The sequence below is a fragment of the Dipodomys spectabilis genome, unplaced genomic scaffold, assembly GCF_019054845.1.
Source record: "Dipodomys spectabilis isolate Male_0828 unplaced genomic scaffold, ASM1905484v1 ptg000507l, whole genome shotgun sequence".
NCBI lineage: Eukaryota > Metazoa > Chordata > Mammalia > Rodentia > Heteromyidae > Dipodomys > Dipodomys spectabilis.
Window position 1 is genome coordinate 730,452 of NW_024871184.1, and position 6,431 is coordinate 736,882.

At 32.8% G+C, this 6,431-nt stretch overlaps 1 pseudogene; it reads left to right on the forward strand.

The window, feature by feature from the left end:
* Nucleotides 1-5,330: 5,330 nt before the first annotated feature.
* On the forward strand, nucleotides 5,331-5,427 carry LOC122099274 (annotated as a pseudogene).
* Nucleotides 5,428-6,431: the final 1,004 nt, after the last annotated feature.

Genomic DNA, 6,431 nt, shown 5'->3' on the forward strand with positions numbered 1-6,431 from the left:
AAAAACAACTGCAAAAAAATCTCTGTTTCCATATCTGGAGTTCATTTTGCTCAGCATCAGCTTCTATGTTCATATATACATATAAAGCCACTGGAAAATAATAGTTGCCTGGACACTATATCATGTAAACAACATGTTACTGTTTTTGATGGTAAAGGTTGAATTAGGATTGGGGAAAACGTGATTCTGATAAAGGAATTTCAAAAGAGTTTAAAAATTATGACAGATATATTTTAATTGTTCAAACTTTTTAACAACTTAGACTATTAAGAAAATTGCCTGGGAAAAATAGACTTTCATGCAAAGAAAACTATGGAGACTTAGTTGAGAGGGAGCAATGTGGGTAAAGATAGCTCATTTTCACACTAAACATACAAACTTCAGAAACCTTACTCTAAATCCTGTAGGTTCCCTTGAGAATTGTCCTTACCCAGGAAATACACTCTCACTGTGTGAAATTCAAAGTTCTTAAAAAAAACTAAGACATCAAAATATGTGAATTGACCTTTAATTACCAAAATTATTCTTAGAAAAAGATAATTTGGTTAAAAATATTTAGGGAGAAAGTGCCCTCCAAAATAAAAGAATATATTGGGTTCACACTTTTCTGTTTGTAACACTTTCCACAATGTCTCTGCACGTGAAGCACTGAAACACAGAAAAAAATCTGATTGGATACTCCAATGATTACACATTTCAAAGTAGCTCACAAAAAATAATATCCTTATCAACATGAGGTAGTGAAGAATTCTCTTATTACATAAGCCAAAAAGTTTGGGATCAGAAAAGAATTGAGAAAATTGAAAGGGTAAGAATACAATGTTCTTAGAAGCCCTATCCAAGCATATTGATATTAGCAGTGGAGGGAGGCCAAAATTTTTTATATAAAGTCTCTTAATATTTTTGCTACCTAAAGTGATTTTCCAGAGCCTATTAGGCTCACTACAATGCAGAACAGATTTAATGAAGACAGGAAAATAAATTCTATGTCCAAATGAGGCAACTTAAAAGAGGTTTAAAAGAGAAACCATGAAGATGTAGCGGGGCGGGGAGGAGATCTTATAGTCTTTCAGCTTCACTGGGCTTGAAGCCAAGAAGCTGTGCTTAATTGGAAATCAGGCAAGAGCTAAGAGGAGGACATAGAATTGGGACATAGAAGCATTGTCCTTTGAAACAGACACTGTCACCCAAGGTATGGATCATTTAACTCTATTCTTTTCCATACATCTTGCTGAGCAAATGCAAGACCAAGAAAAAAATAATCTATTCAAATAATTTTGCAAAGAATAACTTCACTGATCCTGATATGGTATCTAAGGAGAGTCTTAAGAGAGAACATAAAAGTGAAGTAAACTACGGTTTCCTCTAAGCATCTTGTTAGCAAAATATTTGAGGTTAGAAGTGATCGAACCAAAAAGTAGTGGAGTACTTATTTTTGTGGCACTTCAGACACAAGAAGACTTTCAAGGTAAAAGAAAAAAAGCATAGCTAAATATTTGTGATCACAGCTTCTTGGAACGGTTTTTTTGAGACAAAGTTTTACATTAGAGTTTGTCGTCATTAACATAGACGTTGGGTTTTCGTGGCAACCAAATGCAAGGGTGAAGTTTAATGGACTCTCATGGATAAGTAAACAGCATGGCAGAAAAAATGGCAAATAATATTTAGTAAATTAGTTTGGCTAATTACTTTGCCAGAACAAAGAATGAAAGATGTAATTCAAAATCACTTGACTTAAAAGTATGAAGAAAGAGTAGTGAAGAGAGATGAGAGAAAACAGAGGACTCTTCTGTCCCCAGTAGAGTAATGGGTTATTTATCTTGTTTCTTCCATTCTATCTTCACAAGCTATCAAGTGTGGCTGAGGACTGGAGTATCCATTGCATACAAAAAGAACTCACAGAAGAAAACATTTGCAGCAGATGTAGGTGATTCATAACCTTAGACAATCTATTTAAATCTGTTCAAAATTCTCTGCTACCCCAAACTGCCCTCTTTGAACAGCTTTATTTGTTTTTCCCAAGACTACCCTTCATTAACTATTTAAAATTTTGAGAGGTCATATTCATCCTCTCTAGAGAGTGCTGTTTGGTTGTGATTTTTGTGTGTTTTTGTTTTTTGTTGTGTTTTTTAACTAAATCTCAAAAGGTTGTGCAAGTGTATTACAATAAATATGTCCATCTAATTGTCCAATGTTCCTGGATCAGAGTGACTCCTTCTATCATTCTCAACCAACCCCTTCTCCAAGATTTATTTCAGATTTACCACTTCCTTTATCACATGTGTACATTGAGTATTCTAGCTGTACTTGCCCCTTGTTCCATTTTACATTCATTCTATGTCTTTACTATTATTCCTCTCTGATTTCAACTTCCTGATAGACATTCTGTTAAACTTAATATTTTGAAAGGTTCATATACATTCCATGGAGTTTCAATCCTGTATATACTTGTACTGATGTCAGCTTATATTTCCATAATTCATTCATCTGCAATAACAATTTGAAAGACTGGAGATGTGAAGCACTTTGATATGATTTTATTCTCATCCAGTTGGAAGATTAATCTTTAGTCAACAACAAAGTTAAAAAATGGCTTAGAATATATTCCTAACTAACAAATTCTATTAATGGCTTTGTAAAATGTTTGTGATTATTTTATTTTACATGGGATAATATTTTCTATATTATAAGTTTTGTAAAAAAGAAAAAAACTACGATTTCCTATTATACAAGAATATGGTAGAAATAAAAGACAGATTTTATGTTTTTCACATCTCTGATGAGTACCCATATTCATGACTTTAAGTCATATTTCTTACTATGTTAGACAGATAGGGAAAACATAAAACAACATATGATAAGGCAACTACTTGTGACTTTTTAAAATTTACCTTATTAAGTGATGAAACTTAATTTATTAGCTAGTGTTTGGGTTTGAATTATGGGAGGTTGTTCTGTTTGACACTTTTCTGCAAGGAATCTACTGAACAGCACAAATGGTGGGTGGTACTATTTCTACACTTTAATGTTTGGCATTAGTGCTGGGTAAATAAATCAACTCAATTGTAACTTGCACCCTAAACTTGAAAAATTTGTAATGTCACTATCGTCTATTTGTCAAATGTTATTTTGGTGAATGTGATTTTTAAAAGATTATAAGAAAAGGAAATTGCTTTCAGGAGATTAAATGTAGGTTATCATTGGTTTGAGAATGATAACTTTTTTTTTTTTGTCGGTCGTGGGGCTTGAACTCTGGGCCTGGGCGCTGTCCCTCAGCTCTTCAGCTCAAGGCGAGTGCTCTACCACTTGAGCTACAGCGCCACTTCCGGTTTTCTGGTGGTTTATTGGAGATAGGAGTCTCACTGTCTCTCCTGCCCTGGCTGGCTTTGAACCACGATCCTCAGATCTCAGCCTCCTGAGTAGCTAGGATTACAGGCGTGAGCCACCAGCGCCCGGCCGAGAATGATAACATTTTTATTCTACAAAACCAAGTTTTAATGAAGTACCAGTATTTTGAAGCATTAACGATCTTCTCAATTAATGTTTTTGTGAATTATATTTGACCTGTAAGTCAAGTTTTCCTAGCGTTGGTAGAACAATTATGGATCTATCGTTCTAGGATAGAACGATAGATCCATAATTGGACTCCTTATGCTGGACTGAAATCGTTTAATAATCATTAGAAGAGGGGTATTAAAAACAATTTTGTGCCAGTTGTGATCTTGGTCACTCATATGGGCTGGTCATTTCTAAACTGAAAGTTTGAATTAGTGTACTTTCAGATTTTGTGGTCTCATCTTTCATTTTAAGTTGCATTGCATTTCACAATTGATTACTGCTAATTCCAGTGTCGTAAGGAATTGAGAAGGATTTTCAATTACTTTCTTTTGGCATGTTTCATGAGCCTGCATGAGAAATCTTGCCCTTGTTATCTGATGAAGCAGATAACTGGGACATGGGATCCTAGGACCCGTGGGTCCTGTGGAAGAATGATACCTTTTACATATCATATCAGCAAAATTTGTGTATAATCAGTAGGAATGATTCAGAAATATGGAGAAAACATTTTGGAACCAGTGAGTTAAAACAATAAAGAGAGCAGCAGAGTAAAATCCCTTATAGATTAGAGGAAAACAATTTTTTTTACAATGTGAATTCAGAAGATCAAGAACACTTAGAACATACCAAAAGTTTATAACGAAGACATTGCATTGATAATTTCTATATTCTAATGTACATTATAAAACTTATTATTTATATTCCAATCTATTTATTGTAATAAATATCTATTTATTTGACAAATTATCAATTAATAAGTTTCACTGTGTGAAATAAAATATCAGCATGTATAAATATACAATATATAAATATATATAATATAAGAATAAGGCACATGTTTTGCAATGTTCTGCAGTGGTTAGGGTATCAAAGGCAACTGTGTTTTAATGTATTATTCCATTATTTCTACCTCAGTGTTTGGTAGAGTTGGACCTAAAGCTTTATCATTTGTAGCTTTACAGCCTAGAGACAAGAGGAAACACTGTGATTAAAAAACTACCAATTTAAGGCCTATTATCGAGGAGAAACATATAGACTTCTCTTGTAACTATGAAAATATTTCGTGAAAGAAAGGCAGTAGTGTAAATTCCTGCTTGGTTGGATGGTAGGCTGACCAGGACATTAAGTAATCATGCATGTGAAAAATTTTTTCACCTTCTTGGCTTTAGCTACTTTTGAAATGTTAGGTATAAAAAATATATATATTTTGATAAAATACCTTCTAGTCTAAATGATTCTGTCTTAACTGTTTATCTCTCTATGATCCCTTTTAACTAAGAATAGTTTTGTTCCAATAAGAAAATCTATGCTGTCAGGGTAAAATATTCTGGTTGGTCTGTTGCTACATGGAAGAAGAGTAAAGGGTCAGGTAGACATTTTTGCCAATAAGACCTCATTTAGGAATTTTTAAGCTGCAGAAGTTTAGAAGTGCTCTTAAGCAAGGCTTACTTTGAATCCATTAGCTCCACAAAGCTAACTCAGTTTATAAACAAATACTTGAAAAGCAATCACTTTTGGACCTAGCTATAAAGGCTTCAAAGTATGATCAAATTTAAGATGAAAAATACTTAAAATAGTCATTGACAAAAAATTGCAAATGTGAGCAATCGACCAAACAATATAAATTTTTTCCAATATGCACAGAATTTTAGAGAAGTAAGATCAATAGCATTTTTAGGAACAATAAGGTTTCCTAGTTACAAACAGTCAACCAAGGATATATGCCTGTATAAAGAATGCATCATTAACTACTTAAATCTACAGGATACTACACGCTTCAGCAGCACGTTTACCCAAATTACAATATAGAAATTATCATGGCACTTGCACAAGGATGATATGAAAATTTGTGAAGTATTCCATATTTTTCATCCTTCAGATGCAAGATATGAAAAACAGTTATTAAAAATTGATTAAAAAATACATGTCGTTATGTCGAAAAATGAACTTTACAACTTTGGTGCGTGTGGGGGGGGTACCGGCGAGGATTGATTGGGGGGGCAGGGGAAGGATGGGAATGGATGGGAAGGGTAAACAAAGAGGAGGCTACAATGCTTGTTAAGAAATGTACTCATTATCTTGCCCATATAATTGTAACCCCACTGTACAGTATTTTCACAATAAAAATATTAAAAAATACAAATGTAACAATACATGTAATTCATTGAACTGAAAGTTATTTTGACATCAATGCATTAAATCCTCACCTTAGAAAGGCCTTTACATAGCATAATCTTTACAAAACTTTTGAAATTAGATAACATTGTCATTTTATCCCAATGAAATAAAATACTATAAGGACCTAGGAAAAAAAGGAATCTTAAACTTGTTCTATATGGAATGCTATCTGAAATAACACATTTGTAATGAACAAATATATATAATAAAACAATGTAGAATTCAAAGTATTACATCTAGGAGAGAATTAAATAGATTATGTACATTATACAAACAAAAAACAGATTATTTTAAAATATAATTTTTTCATTCAAGCACCAGAAATATTTTTAGTTTTTGTACTACTCATTCCAACAGATAAGTTGAAATGATTTCTGATTTAAATAATCACAAACCCAGCAGAAATCATTATAGATGTATACAAACAAATCTTGAATACATTTTGACATCAAAGTCAGGCAATTCACTTGAAAAATACGATGGAATCCATGAATTTTTAAAGTAAGATATTGCAGTTGCTTTGTATTGTGAAAATATTTTGTATGGACACAAAGATGGATTGGCATTTTTGAAATTTAAGAAACTTAACCAAACCATTATGACTTAGGAGAACAATTTTTACAGCCTTCCACAACTTCAAAGAGGTAGTGATACATATTTATCCTTTTGGCAATATCAAATGCAGTTTCTTCCAA